This window comes from Pristiophorus japonicus, unplaced genomic scaffold, assembly GCF_044704955.1.
Source record: "Pristiophorus japonicus isolate sPriJap1 unplaced genomic scaffold, sPriJap1.hap1 HAP1_SCAFFOLD_93, whole genome shotgun sequence".
NCBI lineage: Eukaryota > Metazoa > Chordata > Chondrichthyes > Pristiophoridae > Pristiophorus > Pristiophorus japonicus.
In genome coordinates this window covers 1,776,062-1,794,540 of record NW_027254857.1, presented here as the reverse complement: position 1 = coordinate 1,794,540, position 18,479 = coordinate 1,776,062, and positions in this window count along the sequence as shown.

Genomic DNA, 18,479 nt, shown 5'->3' with positions numbered 1-18,479 from the left:
AGGGAGAGTGAGAGAGGATGAGGGGTGTGAGAGGCCGGGGGAGGGTGGAGATTGAGAGACTGGGAGAAGTGAGAGAAACTGGGGAGGGGATATAGAGAGGCTGTGCGAAGTGAGAGAGACTGCGGAAAGTGTGAGAGGCTCGGGTGAGTGTGAGAGATGCTGGGTGGAATGTGCGAGAGACTGGTGTAAATGACAGAGGCAGCGGGAGAGGGGGCGGCTAGGGGGAGTGGGACAGGCTGGGGCGAGGGAGAGAGGCTCGGGGGTATGAGAGAGGCTGGGGAGAGTGTGAGTTTGGGGGAAGAGTAAGTGAGGTTGGGTTGGAGAGGGAGAGGCTATGATGAGAGGGAAAACTGGGGGGAGTGAGAGAGGTTGGAGGGGAGAGGGAGATGCTGGGGGGAGTGAGAGATACTGGGATTGTGAAAGGGGCTAGGGAATGAGTAAGAAGCGCTGTGGGACACTGACAGAGGCTGGGGGGCATGAGATGGACTGGGGGAGAGTGAGAGGGGCTGGGATAGTGACATTGGCTGGGGGAGACGGAGGGAGAGGCTGTGGGATAGTGAGAGACTGAGGCGAGACCGAGAGGTTGGGAAGAGAGTGAGGGAGGCTGGAGGAGAGTGACAGAGACTGGTAAAGAGTGAGAGAGGTCGGGGGAGAGTGAGAGACTGGCGGGAGAGCGATTGGCTGGGGATTCGAGTGAGAGAGGCTGGGGGAGAGTGAGAGAGGCTAGGGAGAGTGAGAGAGGCTGGGGAGAGTAAAAGAGGTGGGCGGAGAATGATCGAGGTTGGGAGGCAGAGAGAGAGAGACTGCGGAGAGTGACAGAGACAGGGGGAGAGTCAGAGGCTGGGGGCAATGAGAGATACTGGGGGGATTGAAAGGTAGGCTGGGGAGAGGGAGAGAATTTGGTGGAGAGTGAGAGGCTGGGGCGAGTGAGAATGGCTGGGGGGAAAGTGAGAGAGGCTGGGGCAGAGGGCGAGGCTGAGGGGATTGAGAGAGGCTGGGGGAGGGTAAGATAGGCTGGGGAGACCGAGAAAGGCTGTGGGAATGTGAGAGGCTTGGGGGTGCGTGAGAGAGATTGGCGTGAGAGAGAGAGAGAGCTTGGGGCGAGTGAGAAAGGATGGGGGAGAGTGACAGAGGCCGGTGGAGTGAGAGAGAGGCTGGGTAGTCGGGGTGGTGCGTAAGGCAGTGATAGCCTGGAGGAAGTGAGCGAAGCTGGGGGGATTGAGCGAGGCTGGTTGAGAATGAGAGTGGCTGGTGGATAGTGAAAGAGGCTGGGAGGTGTAAGAGAGTCTGGGGAGAGTGGGAGACTGGGGGGGAAGAGAGAGAGGTTGAGAGGACTGTGAGAGTCTGGGGGACAGAGCGAGAGGCTGGGGAGAGTGGGAGAGTCTGGGAGGAGCGAGAGACGCTGGGCGGATAGTGAGAGACGTGACGGGGGGAGAGAGCCAGAGGTTGGGAGGAGAGTGTGAGACTGGGGTACGGAGAGAGAGGCTGGGGAGAGAGTGAGAGAGTTTGGGGCAGTGAGAGACGCTGGAGGAGAGTATGAGAGGCCGCGGAAGAGTGAGAGAGGCTGAGAGGAGGGAGAGGTTAGGGAGAGTGAGAGAGATTGTGGGTGAGTGAGAGAGGCTGATGAGAGAGCGAGACTGGGGGAGAGTGAGAGAGGTTGTGGGAGAGTGAGTGAGGCAGGGGAAGAGTGGGAGAGGCTGGCGGGAGAAGGAGAAGCTGGGAGAGTGCGAGGCTGGAGGGAATGAGAAAGGTTGCGGGAGAGTGAGTGAGACTGAGGAAAGAGAGAGTGAGGCTGCGGAGAGTGAGAGAGGCGGGGGGAGAGTGAGAGAGGCTGGCGAGTGTGAGAGTGCTTGGGTAGAGTGCGAGAGGCTGGGGGGAAGAGTGTGAGACTCTGAGGGAGATGGTGTGAGGCTGTGACAATTGACAGAGAGACTGGGGAGAGTGAGAGATCCTGATGGGAGAGAGAGGCTGGGTTCGAGTGAGAGATACTGGAGGGAGAGAGAGAAGCTGCGGGCAGAGTGAGAGTCTCAGCGTAGTGACAGAGGCTGGGACGAATGTGAGAGGCTGGAAGGAGTGAGAAAGGCTGGGGATGATTGTGAGGCTGTGGAAAAGTAAGTGAGGCTGTCGGGGGGAGTGGGTGAGGCTGGGAGGGGGAGAGGGTGAGGCTGGGGGAGTGAGAGGGGGCTAGGGCAGAGTGAGAGAGTCTGGGAAACGAGTGTGAGGGGCTGATCGAGAGTGAGAGAGGCTGGAGGCGTGAGAGAGACTGGCGGGAGAGTGAATGAAGTTGGGGGAGTGAGAGAGGCTGGGGGACTGAGAGACTGGAGGGAGAGAGAGAGGATGGGAGGAGAGTGAGAGATTGCAAGGAGAGAGAGAGGCTGAGGGAGTGTGAGAGAGGTTGGGGAGAGAGAGAGGCTGGGATGAGAGTGAGAGAGGCTGGAGGAGAGTGAAAGAGACTGGGGAAGAGTAAGAGAGTGTGGGGAAGAGTAAGAGAGGCCGGGGGAAGTGAGAGAGGCTGGGGGAATGTGAGAAGCTTTAGGTAGAGTGAGAGCGGCTGGGGGACGAGTGAAAAATGCTGGGGTGAGTTAGAGAAGGTAGAGAGAGTGAGAGAGGCTCGGGGACATTGATTGAGTCTGGGGGAAGACTGAGAGAGGCTGGAGGAGAGAGAGTGAGGCTGGGGAGCATGCAAAAGGCTGGGGGAATGTGAGAGGCTTGGTGGAGAGTGAGAGAAGGTGGGCGGAGAGTTAGATAGATTGCGGAGAGAGAGAGGCTGGGGCGAGTGAGAAATGCTGGGGGAGTGTAAGAGACGTCGGTGGAGAAGGAGAGAGGCTGTGGGGTGAGAGTGACAGGCTGGCGGGAGTGAGAGAGTCTGGGGGGAGATGAGAGAGGGCGAGGGGACAACGAGACAGGCTGGGGAGAGGGAGAGGCTGAGGGGAGTTGGAGAGGCTTGAGAGAGTGAGAGAGGCTCGGGGTCATTGATTGAGTCTGGCGAAAAAGTGAGAGGGGCTGGAAGAGGGTGAGAGAGGATGGCGGTGTGTGAGAGAGTCTAGGAGAGAGTGAGAGAGGCTGGGGAGAGTGAGAATGATTGGGTGAATGTGAGAGGCTTGGAGAAGAGAGAGAGAGGCTGGGAGGAGCATGAGAGAGATTGGGGGAGTGAGAAAGGTCTGGCGAGAGCGAGAAAGGCTGGCGGAGAGGGAGAGGCTGGGGGAGTAAGAGAGACTGAGAGGAGCAAGAGAGAGAGTGGGACAGTGAGAGTGGCTGGGCAGAGAGAGAGAGGCAGGGGTGTCTGGCGGCGAGAGAGAGGCTGGGGGGTGGAGGAGAGTGAGAAACTCGGGTGGGCGGGGTTTGGGGGAGAATGGGAGAGGCTGGAGGGAGTGATAGCGTCTCGGGTAGAGGGAGAGGCTGTGCGGAGTGAGAGAGGCTGAAAGGAGTGAGAGAGGCTTGTGGAGAGTGAGTGAGGCTGGGTGAAGAGTGAGAGAGGCTAAGGTAGAGAGAGGCCGGGGGGAATGAGAGAGGCTGGAGGGAGTGAGAGAGGTTGGGGGAGAGTGAGTGATGCTGGGTGAAGAGTGCGAGAGGTCGGGAGAGTGTGTAAGAAGCTGGGAGAGAGTCAGAAAGGCTGGGGGAGCATGGGAGAGATTGGGGGGAGAGGGAGAGGCTGGGAGAGAGAGAGACTAGGGGAGTGAGAGAGGCTGGGGTGGAAAGGGAGAGGCTGGGTGGAGTGAGAGACTCAGGAAGTGAGAGGGGCTGCGGGAGAGTTAGTTATGCTGGTGGGCGTGAGAGAGGCCGCGGTGAGTGTGAGTGAGGCTGGGGGAGTGAGAGAGGCTGGGGAGAGTGCGAGAGCCTGGGGGAGTGAGATGCTGGGGGAGTGAGAGAGCTGGGGGAGACTGCGAGAGGCTGGGAGACAGTGAGAGACTGGGGTGGTGAGAGAGGATGAGAGGAGCGTGAGAGACTGGGGGAGAGTGAGAGAGTTTGGGGAAGACTGAGAGTGGCTGAGGGGAGAGAGAGGCTGGGGGAGAGTGAGAGAGGCAGGGGAAGAGTGAGAGAGGCTGGGGGGAGTGAGAGATGCTGGGGTAGCATGAGAGAGGTTAGGGGACGTGAGAGATGCTGGGGGATAGTCATAGAGACTTGAGAAATAGGGGAGGCCGGGGGAGAGTCAGAGAGTCTGGGGGAAGGGTGAAAGGCGCTGGGGGAGGGTGAGAGAAGCTGCGGGGAGTGAGATAGGCTGGGGAAAGTGAGAGAGGAAGGAAGGAGAGAGAGAGTGGCTGACGCAGAGATACAGTGACACGGGTATGGGGGAAGACGGATCACGTCATTCCAACTCCCTGCAAGGAACATCGTTGAAGTGGATGATATCCAGAAATCACGACTGTCAATATTTACAGGATACCCAATAAACCTGGGGACGGGGGCGGGTGTCAAGGACGCACTTGCGCTGGTGTAAGGCACTTCAGCTGCGAGAGGAATGTACTTGGAATGGGGTCAGACACTTCAGCTGGGTAACGCATGCACGGACTGGGATAAGGCATTTTTTCTAGTCGAGGCATGCACTTGGACTGGGGTAAGGCACTTCGGCTGAGGGAGGCATGCACGTGGACTGGGCAAGGCACCTAGAATATAAGAATTAGGAGCAGGAGTCGACTATACTGCCCCTCGAGCCTGCTCCACCATTCAATAAGATCATCGCTGACCTGATCATGGACTCAGCTCCACATCCCCGCCCGTTCCCCATAACCGCTTATCCCCAATCGTTTAAGAAACTGTTTATTTCTGAAAATGTATTCAATATCCCAGCTTCCACAACTCTCTGAGGCAGCAAATTCCACAGACTTGCAAACCTCTGAGAGACGAAATTTCTCCTCATCTCTGTTTTCCACGTGTGGCATCACCAATACCTTATATAACTGTAGTAAGACTTCCTTGCTTTTATAATCCATTCCGTTTGCATTAAAGATACCATTGGCCTTCCTGATCACTGTTTTACCTGCATACTATCCTTTTTTATTTCATGCGCAAGTAACCCCAGGTCCCGCTGTACTACCGCTCTTTACAATCTTTCTCCATTTAAGTAATAACTGGCACTTTGATTTTTTTCTGCCAAAGTGCATGACCTCATGCTTTCCAAAATTATACTCCATCTGCCAAATTTTTGCCCACTCACTTAGCCTATCTATGGCATTTTGCTGATTTTTTGTGTCGTTCTCACACATTGCTTTTCCTCCCAACTTTGTATCATCAGCAAAATTGGCTTCGTTACACACAGTTATTCTTCCAGGTTGTTAATATAGATGATAAATATTTGGCGTCCCAGCAATGATCCCTGCGGCATCCCACTAGTTACTGGTTGCCAACCAGAGAATGAACAATTTATCCCGACTCTCTGTTCTCTGTTAATTAGGCAATCCTATATCCATGCTAACATATTACCCCCAACCCTTTGAACTTTTATCTTGTGCAATAACCTTTTCTGTGGCACGTTGTCAAATGCCTTCTAGAAGTCCAAATACAACGCATCCATTTGTTCCCCTTCATCCACCCTGTTCGTTATATCCTCAAAGAACTCCAGCAAATTTCTCAAACATGACTTCCCCTTCTTAAATCCATGTTGACTCTGCCAGACCGAATTTTGGTTTTCCAAATGTCCTGCTGCTGCTCCTTTAATAATAGACTTCAATATTTTCCCAACCACAGATGTTGAGCTAACTGGTCTAAAGTTTCCTGCTTTTTGGCTGACTCCTTTTTTGAATAGGGGCGTTACATTTGCAGTTTTCCAATCTACAACGGCTGGGATAGGCATGTACGAGGACTGGGATAACGCACTTCCGCTGGGGGAGGGATGCACTTGATCTGGTGTAAGGCACGTCAGCTGGGTTAGCTTTCAATTGGACTGGGGTAAGGGACTTCGAATGGGGAGGAATGTGATTGGACTGGGCTAAGGAACTTTGGCTGGCCCTTGCTCTGTCTGTCCTCTTGCGTGCTCTGTCGTCTTTCGCTTCAGGAAGTCAAAGTAGTTTGAGTTATAATTTGCAAAGTCAGTGGTACCTTGGGATGTGCGGTTCAAGTTACACATTCCGGAACTTCAGGATTTGTTGTATCCCCCAGGCGGACCAATCATAGACAAAGGGTGGAGCCTATTGCAGTGCAAATAAGCACATCATATCATAACATGATTCGGCAGAGTCAACATAGTTTTAAGAAAGGGAAATCATGTTTCACGTATTTATTAGATTTTTAAGGATGTAACTGGAAGGGTAGATAAAGGAGAACTACTGAATGTAGTATCGTTGGATTTCTAAAAGGCGTTCAATAAGCTGCCACGTAAAACGTTGTTATACAAGATAAGGAATGATTGGATTGGAGATAATGTATTTGCATGGATAGAGGACTGGTTAACAGATAGCAAACAGAGTGGAGGGATAAACGGGTCTTTTTCAGGTTGGCAGGCTCTAACTGGTGGAGTGCCGCAAGGATCATTGCTGCAGCCTCAGCTATTTACAATCTATATTAATGAACTAATGAAGGGACCGAATGTAATGTATCCAATTTTGGTGGCGATACTATGCTAGGTGGGATAGTGAGCTGTGAGGAGAAGATAGATAGACTACTTGACTGGGCAGTAAGGTAGAATATGGAGTATGATGTAGGCAAATGTGAGGTTATGGTAGGAATAATAAAATACAGAATATTTTTGAAACTGGGAAACTTTTAAGTTGATGTTCAGAAAGACGTGGGTGTCCTCGTGCAAGAAACACAGAATGCTAGCATGCAGGTAATAAGGAGGGCAATATTATAAGTGTGTTGGAGTGCAAGAGTATGGAAGTCTAGCAGCAATTGGTCAAGGAAGGATATCGTTGCCATGGAGTCAGTACAACAAAGGTTCACTGTATTGATTTCTGTGATGAGAGGGCTGTCTTATGATGAACGATTGTGTAGAATCGGTCCATAAACTCTGGAGTTCAGAAAAATGAGAGGTAGCCTCATTAAAACATACAGGATTCTAAAGGGGACTGGTAGGTTAAAAGCTGAGATTTTTTTTCCATATCTGGAGTACCTTGAACTAGGGGAACTCGGCGGTATGCCTTCTCAACTAGCACGTTTTCTTTGAAACCTGAAACAGTGAGACAATGATGTAAATATTAACACAACAACAACTTGCATTTATGTAGCGCCTTTAAAATAGCAAGACGTTACAGGGCGCTCCAAAAAAGCTTAAGACAAATCAAATAACGCTGACACCGAACCACATAAAAGAGAAATTACGGCAGATGCCCAAAAGCTTGGTCAACGAGGTAGGTTTTAAGGAGCATCAATCTTGACATCTTTTTGAAACACCCAAAGCCAGGAATATTAATCAGTGTAATTTCCTCTAGGTTTGAAAGTTGAGAGAAGTTGGCTTTTGAATTGGACACATGGGTGTCGAATTCATATGATTAGATAGGATAGTCAGTGCAAACATAGGCTATTCAGCCCAACCTGTCAATATTGAAGTTTGTGAACCACTGGAGCATCCTCCCCTCTTTCCGCATCTAGCAATATCAGCATAGCCCTCCATTCACTTCTCCCTCATATATTTATCTAACCGCTCCTTACATGCATCTATAATATTTGATTCAACCACTCTGGTGATAGCGACATTTACATTCTGACCACTCTCTGCGTAAAGAAGTTTCTTCTTAATTCCCAATTTGATTTGTTGCTGATTTTTCTTATACTGATGGTCTCTAGTAATACTCTTCCCCGCAAGTGGAAACACTCTGCATCTAGTCTATCAAAACTTTTCAAGATATTAAAGAGCTCTATTAGGTCATCCCTTAGATTTCTCGTTTCACGACAAAATAAATTGAGCCTGTCGATTCTTTCCTGATAGTATACCATCTTCTCTGCACCTATCCAGTGCCTCGCTATCTTCTTTTATAATATAACGACCGGAATTGCACACAGTACGCCTAATGTGGTCTAACTGTAGAGAGTTCTGCATTGGTCGGTTTTGAAACCGGCGTGGTCAGGCTGCCTGGTCTAATTAAAAGGGGTCCGATCCTCATCTTTTGAGGAGACATTTCACGGGCATCCTGTAGTAACTGAAGGCCCGTTTTTTTACAGAAGCTGATTGTACATTTTCAACATTGTCGATCTGGGTGCACGGGCAGGATACGTCGTGAAGGGAACTTGTTGCAGCGTATTTCTGTATGGATGCAAAACGCCTGAAATGGAATAGCTGAATTGTGCTAGATGGCAGACGAGAGGTTAAGGCGATGGACTGTTCATGGATTGTGCTAATTTATTTTGTGAAGCGTTTGTTGCAGATAAACGTTCCAAGCATTTGACTGAATATTACATAAATTAGGCTTTGAATCCAAATCTCCTCAAATCTGCAATTTCGTGATAACATTATGATACATACCGTAAATAAACACCTTATCCATTGTGCTGCGCGCTCACTGACTGAGTCACGGTGATTTCTTTTTTTTTCTTGATATGCCAACTGAAGTAACTGACTGGAGGAATTGTATTAACTCCACGTGATCGTTTCGGCTCATCTTTGGGCCGAATGGCGAGTGGTGCGCGCAAATTATGCAACAAAAGCTCGAACTGAATCATTACTGTTCTTTAAGGAAGGGTAAATGACCCCTACGTTCCTGTTCTACAATTGGGCACAGTCCCATCCCACTCTTATGATGCTTATCCCCTCTTAGCGGGACTGGAGAACCATGTTCGAGAAGGAGGCTCATGATCTGCTCAGCATAAAGTCAATGTTCTGCATGTTGTTTCAGACAGCTTTCCAACTGGACACAGGCATCCAGCTGCCGTGCGAGCATTGCTGCCTATTCCAAGTCAACAATATTAAAATGTCTTTACAAAACTAATTTTGACTATGTGGCCTATATTATCAAATATGATTTTGCAGCATTTATAGCTCTATATTGTCGTTTGTCACGGCATCCTCATAAGGTACACTCTAAACTAAGAAAACTGTAATCTTCCCTGCGAGCGCGAAGGAACATATCTGTGAAGATATTTGCCCCGAATTTACACTATTCCTGTCCTATAGTCCACGTCTTTCGTTATGCATTTCTGCTCTCGTTGCAGGTTAGACCAGCCCAGGCCGTCCACTGAAGCCTGAGAAGTCAATCAGCGAAAACCAGAGAAATACAAGAGACAGAGACAGGGAGAGATTGAAAGATGCACGAGAAGACAATAACAGAAAAGATCATTGCAGATTGAGGGGAAAACCTTTTGCTCCCTTGAAATGTTGAAAAGCGTAAAAAATAATTGGGTGAGAGCTTAAACGTGCCTCCCTCCCTGGCGGATCTATCAGGTTCTGAGAGAGGGAAATGCAGCCCGCCAGCTCGAGCTCTTATTTATTCGAACATTGAATGGAGCTTTAACCAGTGTAGCAGCAAGCAGGTTTTCAGGTTGAGTTGATTTCAGGGCCAAAACATTACACCTTCCGGCTATCGCAGACAGTTGCAGTTTGCTGCAACCTTTTACTTTCCAACCTCGGAACCAATCAACCCTGTCCTGCAGGGCTATGGGGAAAGGACGGGAGTGTGGGCCAAGCTGAGAACTGGCATGCTCTCGTTGGGGCGAATGGCCTCCGGCTGTGCGGTAACCATTCTATTAATTTACATTTGGACTTTGATGGGACTGGAATCGACAAGTTTGAATGTTTCTATAGAACAGAATAAGCGAGAATTCTAATGCACGAGCCATTGCAACACAGCACAACATTTTTTGCAAAATGTTCAGGAAAATCCTTATTCCTGTTGAATGTGGTGAAGGAATTAAGTAGAGATATGCGTTTACATATATTCTCTTTGAAATCGAGTGTGTTTCCGGCACATTATTCTTTACATCAGAGTTACTGATTAAATGTCAAAACGCCTCCACTCCATCCCAAAAATAAGTGTAAATCTCATCCTCCGTTGCAATATTGTTAGCAAGAGGAAACTAAGTGCTGGAGTAAAACCGTGAATATGTAGATAACTTTTGGGGATAGATCAATTGTACCTTCGATTCCTGTGGAAATCTCATAATCAAAGCCATCAACTGTTCTCGGTGAGGCCCGAACTCACAACCGCGGCTTCCATTACTATATAAGTACTGCGCCCTATCCGATTCCATCGCTAGAAGGGCGTGCAGATGCTGTGTGGTATTAATGCTCCCATTATGCAGTTTCCTGCTCCACCTGTCTTATAATTCCTCCCAGAAAAATCTATCGAGGCTCGGGGTCAATTCATATTTTGAAGCTTAACATTGATCGTTTTTTGTTAGGCAAGGATACAAAAATTTATGGAATCATTGCAGGCAAATAGAATTAAGAATTAGTTAGTTAAAAGTGACAGAAACAGAAAGAGCTGCAAACAAACGTTGCATTTTATTCATATTTAACAGCAACAATATCCGTGCTGTGCGCAACTATGCTGTGGTCAGAGGAAAATTCCCTGTGCTTCCGAAACTCTCGTTGCTTTTCTGTGGCTCTCTTTCCTCTCTTCCCTTCCTCCTGCACGCTGCCAGTTTTTAAACCTTGTTTTAAATGTTGCTCTGGGCGAGGGCATTCTACAGTCTCAGAACCATCTCTACCGTTTCATTGTTTGATTTCTATGTTCATTAATTATGAAACTCCTTGAGCTACAATGGTAGCGCTTGCGGCAACGTATTAAAAAGCGGCTTTTTGGAAACACGTTGTGGTCATAGTTTGGTTTTGTACAGAATTGAACCTATATCACTCAAGATGGACTGTTATATTGACAATGAACGATATCTTGTTATAAATGTTGGCTCATTAGTTCCGTAGTTTCAGATGACGACTTGTTTGATCCCTCATTTATTTCATGTAGGGAACAGTCATTCAAAAATAACCCACAGATTGACACTGAGGTGACCGCAGTGAGAGAGACAGACAGCAGCGGGGCATATGGCGGAATGGACAAGAGAGATGAATAAATGCAAAACGGCCACAGACTCTGAAAAGTACAAACATCACAAACAAAAGCATTGGCTGCTGTATGTGAGGGTTCGAACTCACAACCTCGGCATTTCCCGGGCCCATACTGTAATATAAGTACTGCGCGCTAACCAATTGCGCCACTGGAGCTGCACAGTTTGTGGTCTCGGTGCTCCCATCATACAGCTGCCTGGTTTACCTGTCTTTCAAGCAAGAAGAAAATGATTAATCGAATCATTCAGCACAGAAGGAAGCTTTTCATCCCATCGTGTCTGTGCCGGCTCTCTGCATGAAGCCTTCAGTTATTGAGACTCCATAAATTGTCGCCATAGACGTGTTTTATTTTTGGGTGTAATGTTTTGTTATTTCTCATGAATTTGGATGTCCGTGCAAGACATGTATAAATATATTTGTGCATCTATCTGTGAGATGTAAATTAAATTGTGTGGAACATTGATAATCACATTGTTTGTGTTCATCTCTATGTTATTACAAATATATATTTTTTTATGTCTATTTTCTTTATGAATTTATCTATAATTGTATTTACGTTTATTTGCGAGGTGTTTGCAAGTAAAATAGATACAAATATATACACAGTAAATACATTCATAACAAGCACAGTTGCTCCATAATACTATTATAAATAACGTTGTAGCATTCAAATACATAAACACTAACACAGATGTACAAAATATATTTATATCCCACAGAACAAATTGCAAATTAAGACAGAGACACCAAAATAAATTGAGAGCTATCACTGATCAAAGAACATTTTACTATCTATGGTCTTCAGCAAATTCTGCTGTGCCTGTGTTTCCTCTGCTTGTGCTCGGTGTAAGGGAAGGTTTGGCCGAGCCGTGGTATACCGTTTCCCAAGGATGGGCTGAAATGCGCTGTCTGAGGCCACGTTCACTGCTATAGTTGATATCTAATAATCATCTGGACTTGTGTATAAAGGCATAATTACATCATCTACAGATGTTTCATCCTGGTACACAAATCCCCTGCAAATTAGTTCAACCCCTCACCCGACCCACTAGATAAGCTTCCCGCGACGACTTTGGTCCAAGATCTATTGATGTACAATACGAGCTACTGTAGCAGGTTCCTCCTGCGCCCGAACTGGTCCCAATGCCCCCGGATTCTGTAGCCCAACCTTTTGCACCGTTTATCCAGACACACGTTACTATTTCTAAATTCAATAGCGCGGGGCACTGGGAATAATCCATAGAATACCTTTGTTGTCCTGCTCATTAATTTCCTCAATTGCACCTGAAACTCTGACTGAAGGAACTCATCCCCTTGTTTCCTTATGTCATTGGTTAGCACATAGTTCACGGCTTATGCTGCTCCCCTTCGCCCCTCAAAATGTTTTACACCCACTCAGTGATGTTCTTTACCTGGCAGCAGGGAGGATACACACCACGTATGACTCACGTTTGCCGTTGCAGAAATGTACTGACTTTCGAATCCCCAATGACGTTAACATATGTCACGTTTTAGTTTCAAAAGCAAAGGACTGCGAATCCTGTAAATCTGAAATGAAATCAGAAAAAGTTGGATATACTCAGCCAGTCAGGCAGCATCTCTGCAAAGATTTCTGAAGATGGGGTCTTGATTAAATGTCTTTCATGTGAAGCCGTCCCAGGAATTTGAATCCCTCCCTCTTGCACCACTGCTCAAGCCACGGATTTATTCTAACTATACTGCTCTCTCTACTTTGATTTGAACGTGGCACTGGTAGCAATCCAGAGATTACAACCTTTGAGGTCCTACTTTTTAATTTAGCTCCTAGCTCCCTAAATTCAGCTTGTAGGACCTCTTCCCACTTCTTACCTATATCGTTGGTACCTACATATGCTACGACAACTGGCTGTTCACCCTCGCTCTCCAGAATGCTCTGCATCCGCACCAAGATATCCTTAACCCTTCCACCAGGATGGCAACATACCATCCTGGAGTCTCGGTTGCGGCCGCAGAAACTCCTATCTATTCCGCTTACAATAGAGTCCCCTATCACTATAGCTCTCCCACACTTTTCATCACCCTTCTGTGCAGCAGAGCCACCCACGGTACCATGAACCTGGCTGCTGGTGCCTTCCCCTGGTAAGTCATCTCCCCCAACAGTATCCAAAACAGGAAATCTGTTTTGGTGGGAGATGACCACAGGGGACTCCGGCACTACCTTCCTGCTCTTGCCCTGTCTCTTGATCACAAAATCACTATCTGTCCTAACCCTTACCTGCGATGTGACCAACTCACTAAATGTGCTATCCACAATATTCTCAGCATCGCGCATGCTCCAGAGTGAGTCCATCCACAGCTCCAGTGCCGTCATGTGGTCTGTCAGGAGCTGCAGCTGGACACACTTCCCGCACACATAGTAGCCAGGCTTGACTTCCCACCTCGCAACACGAGGAGCATGACACGAGTCTGAGCTCTACTGCCATGACTTAACCCTTAAATTATTTTACTTACTAAAATTTACTTATACACCTGTGAATGTTTAAAAATGTATCGAGACATTGAAGTTGAGAACGTGGGAATTGTATCGGGACAGTATAAGCTAACAAACAATTCATGGTGGAATAGCCATGACATCTCTGACTCGAGACTGCGAAATGTTAAAACACTAACACATATTGAAACAAAACCCACAGCTTGCAGAAAAACCTCAAGGTCTTATTAAATCATGTTATTAACCTGAACATTGACAAAAGGTCTTTGTTATAAAATCGGACCCTGCATGGGTCGGCTTATGAGTGAACAAAGGGAAGGAGGGATCAAAAGAGATGGGCTCAGCTGGGATGTCACTCTAGCCCTATCTTGTTATCTTTTGCCGAAAATGTACAACCATCGTGCCTTGACAATGTAACATCACTTATCCGTAGGGAGTGTGTACGCTCGATCGAGAAAGTATATCTTCTGTCTGATAAGTCTTGCCGGCCGGTAAAATAAAGACTGCTTTGTTCAAAGCACAAGAGGTATTCGACTCAGTAATTTTTCTGAACCAGATTGAGGTAAAAGAATCCTTAATTTACACACCAAACAGCTACTTAGTAGTTCGCTGCCAATTAAACCAATCTAAAAGTCAGTCTCAAAGAGAGTTGTACTTACCAGTCGAACATCCAACCACTTACCTACTTGGCTGTGACGTCACCTCTCGATTTCGCACCCCTCTACCTTTGTCTGCAACTGATTGTGCTGGTCTCTGGGCTTCCGCCTCCTACTCTCGCAATCCTTATCAGCTGCTCTAGTGTCAGCACTGGTAGGAAAAACAAGCCAAACAGCAACGGCCTCCCCCACTTGCCTAAACTCACCCACTTTCCAAACTCACAAATGTCACTGTATGCTGTTGCACTCCGTGCTCTGCAAGAGCTGCCTCTTTTTAAACTGTATCAGGGTCAGATGACTCACTACTGGTCAGTCGTTTACAGAACTGGTTTTACCGAGCTGTTAATTGCCTCCTACTGAGAGTTACCTTGATTTCTCTGCCTAAACCTGAAAGATTCCCAACTATTTAACATTTCCCCTTTAATTTAAGCTGCTACTTACTTAGATGCTACTGGCAATTGCTACTAGCAATTTAGTCCAGCCTCCAAATGGTTTCAAGAGAATAACCCTTAAAACTCACCCACTTACCAAACTCACAAATGCCACTCTTTGCTGTTACACTCCGTAGAAGTAAACTATGCCCGATACACTGGATGAACGCCTCCTTAATGCTATCCTGACCAATCAGGTTTATCCAGTAAATATGAAACTTAAAATCACCTATGATTATTGCCGTTCCTTTTTTACAAGCCTCCATTATTTTTTGATTTATACTCCGTCCAACTGAGTAGCCACTGTTTGGGCGCCGAAAGACTACGCCCACCAGCGACTTTTTCCCGTTATTTTTTCTTATCTCCACCCAAAGTTATTCAACCTCTTGATCCTCTGAGCCAATATCGTTTCTCACTAACGCACTGATACCATCTTTTATTAACAGTGTTACATACCTCCTTTTCCTTTTTGTCTGTCCTTCTAAAATGTGAAATATGCATGAATATTTAGGTTCCAGTCCTGGTCACCTTGCAACCATGTCTCTGTAATGACTATCAGATCCTACTCATTTGTATCTATTTGTGCCGTCAACCCATCTGTTCTGTTAAGAATGATACGTGCATTTCGACAAAAAGCCTTGAAATTTTTTTTTTTTACACTTTTCTCCTGCTTGTTTCCTCTGTCCTACAAACTCACTTTCTACATTGTTGCATTTTAATTCCAAATCTACTACCCTCCCTAGTGAATCTATTCTCAGGTCCCCATCCCCCTGCCAAACTATGTTAAACACTCCCCAACAGCACTATCAACCACCGCCTCACCCCTCCCCACTCCCTGCTCCCCGCCACTCGAGGTTATTGGTCCCAGCTCTGTTGAGGTGCAATCCATCCGGCTTGTACTGGTCTCAACTCTGCCTGAAGTGGACCTAATATCTCAGGAAACTAAAGCCCTCCTTTCTGCACCATCTCTTGAGCCATGCATTCACGTGCTCTATCCTCCTATTTCTGTATTCCCTAGTTCATGACACCTGGAGTATTCCGGAGATTACTACCTTTCAGGTCCTGCTTTTTAATCTCTCTCGTAGCTCGCTAAACTCTGCCTGCAGGACTTCACCTCTCTTTCTACTTATGTCTTTGGTAACAGTTTGGACAATGACCTCTGAATAATCACTCTCCTCCATCAGAATGCCCTGAGCCGCTCGGTGACGTCCTTAACGCTGGAACCAGGGAGGCAACATGCTATCCAGGAGTCACGTCTGAGGCTGCTGAAACGCCTGTCTGCAAAACTGACTATTGGATCCCCTATCATTATAGCTCTGCCATTCTTCTCCCTCCTCCTCTGTGCAGCTGTGCCATTTGTGTTGCCCTGTATTTGGATCTCGCTGCAATCACCAGGTGCACTATCTCCACACCAGTATTCATAAGATAATACCTGTTGACGAGCGAAATGGACTCGGGAGCTCGATCACTAACTGCCTAGTCCTCCTATTCAGTACATCCCTGTCTGGAGTAAGAATAAAACGGGGAAGGTGGCTCGACCGTGGCTAACAAGGGAAACTAAGGATAGTGTTAAAAGCAAGGAAGACGCAAATAAATTTGCTAAAAATGTAACAAACCTGAGGAATGGGAGAAATTTAGAATTCAAAAGAGGAGCAATAAGGGTTTAATTACGAGGGGGAAAATAGCGTACGAGATGAAGCTTGCAGGGAACAAAAAACTGACTGCAAAACCTTCTACAAATATGTGAAGAGAAAAAGATTGGTGAAGACAAATGTAGGTCCCTTGCAGTAGGATTCAGGTGAATTTATAATGGAGAACATAGAAATGGCAGACCAATTGAACAAATGCTTCGGTTCTGTCTTCACGAAGGAAGACACACATTAACTTCCGAATGTACTAGGGGACTGTCTGTCTAGTGAGAAGGAGGAACTAAAGGATATCCTTATCAGGCAGGAAACTGTGTTCGGAAAATTGATGGAATCGAAGGCTGGTAAATCCCCGGGGCCTAATAGTCTGCTTTCCAGTGTATTTAAGGAAGTGGCCCTAGAAATAGTGGATGCAATGGTGATCATTTTCCAACAATCTATCGAGTCTGGATCAGTTCCTATGGACTGGAGGGTAGCAAATGTAACACCATTTTTTTTAAAAAGGAGGGAGAGAGAAAACGGGTAATTAGACACTGGTTAGCCTGACATCAGTCGTGGGGAAAATGTTGGAATCAATCATTAAGGATGAAATAGCAACGCATTTGGAAAGCAGTGACAGGACCGGTCCAAGTCAGCATGGATTTCTGAAAGCGAAATTGTGCTTGACGAATCTTGCGGAATTTTTGGAGGATGTAACTAGCTGAGTAGACAAAGGAAAACCAGTGGATGTGGTGTGTTTCGACTTACAAAAGGTTTTGACAAGGTCCCGCGCAGGAGATTGGTGTGCAAAATCAAAGCACATGGTATTTGGGGTAATGCACTGACGTGGATAGAGAACTGGTTGGTAGACAGGAAGCAGAGAGTCGGGATAAACGGGTCCTTTTCAGAATGGCAGGCAGTGACTAGTTGAGTGCCGCAGCGCTCAGTGCTGGGACCCCGGCTCTTTAAAATATACATTAACGATTTGGATGAAGGAATTGAGTGTAATATCTCCAAGTTTGGAGGTGACACTAGACAGGATGGCGGTGTGAGCTGTGAGGGGGATGGTACGAGGCTGCAGGGTGATTGGACAGGTTCGGTGGGTGGTAAAATGCATGGCAGATGCAGTATAATGTGGATAAATGTGAGGTTATCCATTTTGGGGGCAAAACCACGAAGGCAGAATATTATCTGAATTGTGGCACAATAGGAAAAGGGGAGGTGCAATGAGCCTGGGTGTCATGGTTCATCAGCCATTGAAGGTTGGCATGCTGGTACAACAGGCTGTGAAGAAGGCAAATGGTATGTTGGCCTTCATCGCTCGGAGATTTGAGTATAGGAGCTGGGAGGTCTTCCTGCACTTCTGAAGCCCTTAATGAGTCCTCACCGGGAATATTCTGTTCAGTTTTGAGCTCCTAATCTGAGGAAGGACGTTCTTGCTATTGAGCCAGTGCAGAGAAGGTTCACCAGATTAATTCCAGGGATGGCTGGACTGACATATGTAGAGAAACTGGATCAACTGGACCTTCATTCACTGGAGTTTAGAAGGATGAGAGGGTTTCTCATAGAAACATATAAGATTCTGACGGGACTGGACAGGTTCGATGCGGGAAGAATGTTCCCGATATGGGGAAGTCCAGAACCAGGTGACATAGACTTAGGATAAGCGGAAGGCCATATAGGACTGAGGTGAGCAGGAGCTTCTTCACTCAGCGAGTTGTTAACCTGTGGAATTTCCTGCCGCAGAGTGTTGTTGATGCCAGTTCATTGGTATATTCAAGAGGGAGTTAGATGTGGCCCTTATGGCTAAGGGGTTCAAAGGGTATGGAGAGTAAACAGGAAAGAGGTACTGAGGGAATGATCAGCCATTGAACGGCGGTGCACGCTCGAAGGGCCGAATGGCCTACTCCTGCAACTATTTTCCATGTTTCTATGTTTCTATGTCTTCTGGTCAAGCACTCCCGCTCTACGTGCACACTCCTAAGCTGCGGGGTGACCACCTCTAGAAGGGAATTGAATAAACAATTAATGGCGAACAGTTTGCAGGGCTCTGGGGAAAGTGTGTCATTGTATGCTTCTGTGATGCTTCAATCCTCTCTCTCTGTGAGGTTGTGTCTTCACGGTTTTAATTCTCCGCAGAGATTTTCCCACCTTTAATGTACTTTTTCACTTTTTCTCTCTCTACGATTCATTCTATTTCTCTCTGAGTCTGACTTTTTTTCCATGTATCAGTCTCGCTGTATATCTAACTCAGTTGCAGGCAATTTCTGTAAGCTTTTCTCATTGGGGATTTGTAAAATCGTCCTAATATAACTTTCTCTCTGTCACACTCTCCATCACTCCCCTCATCAATTTACTCCGTAG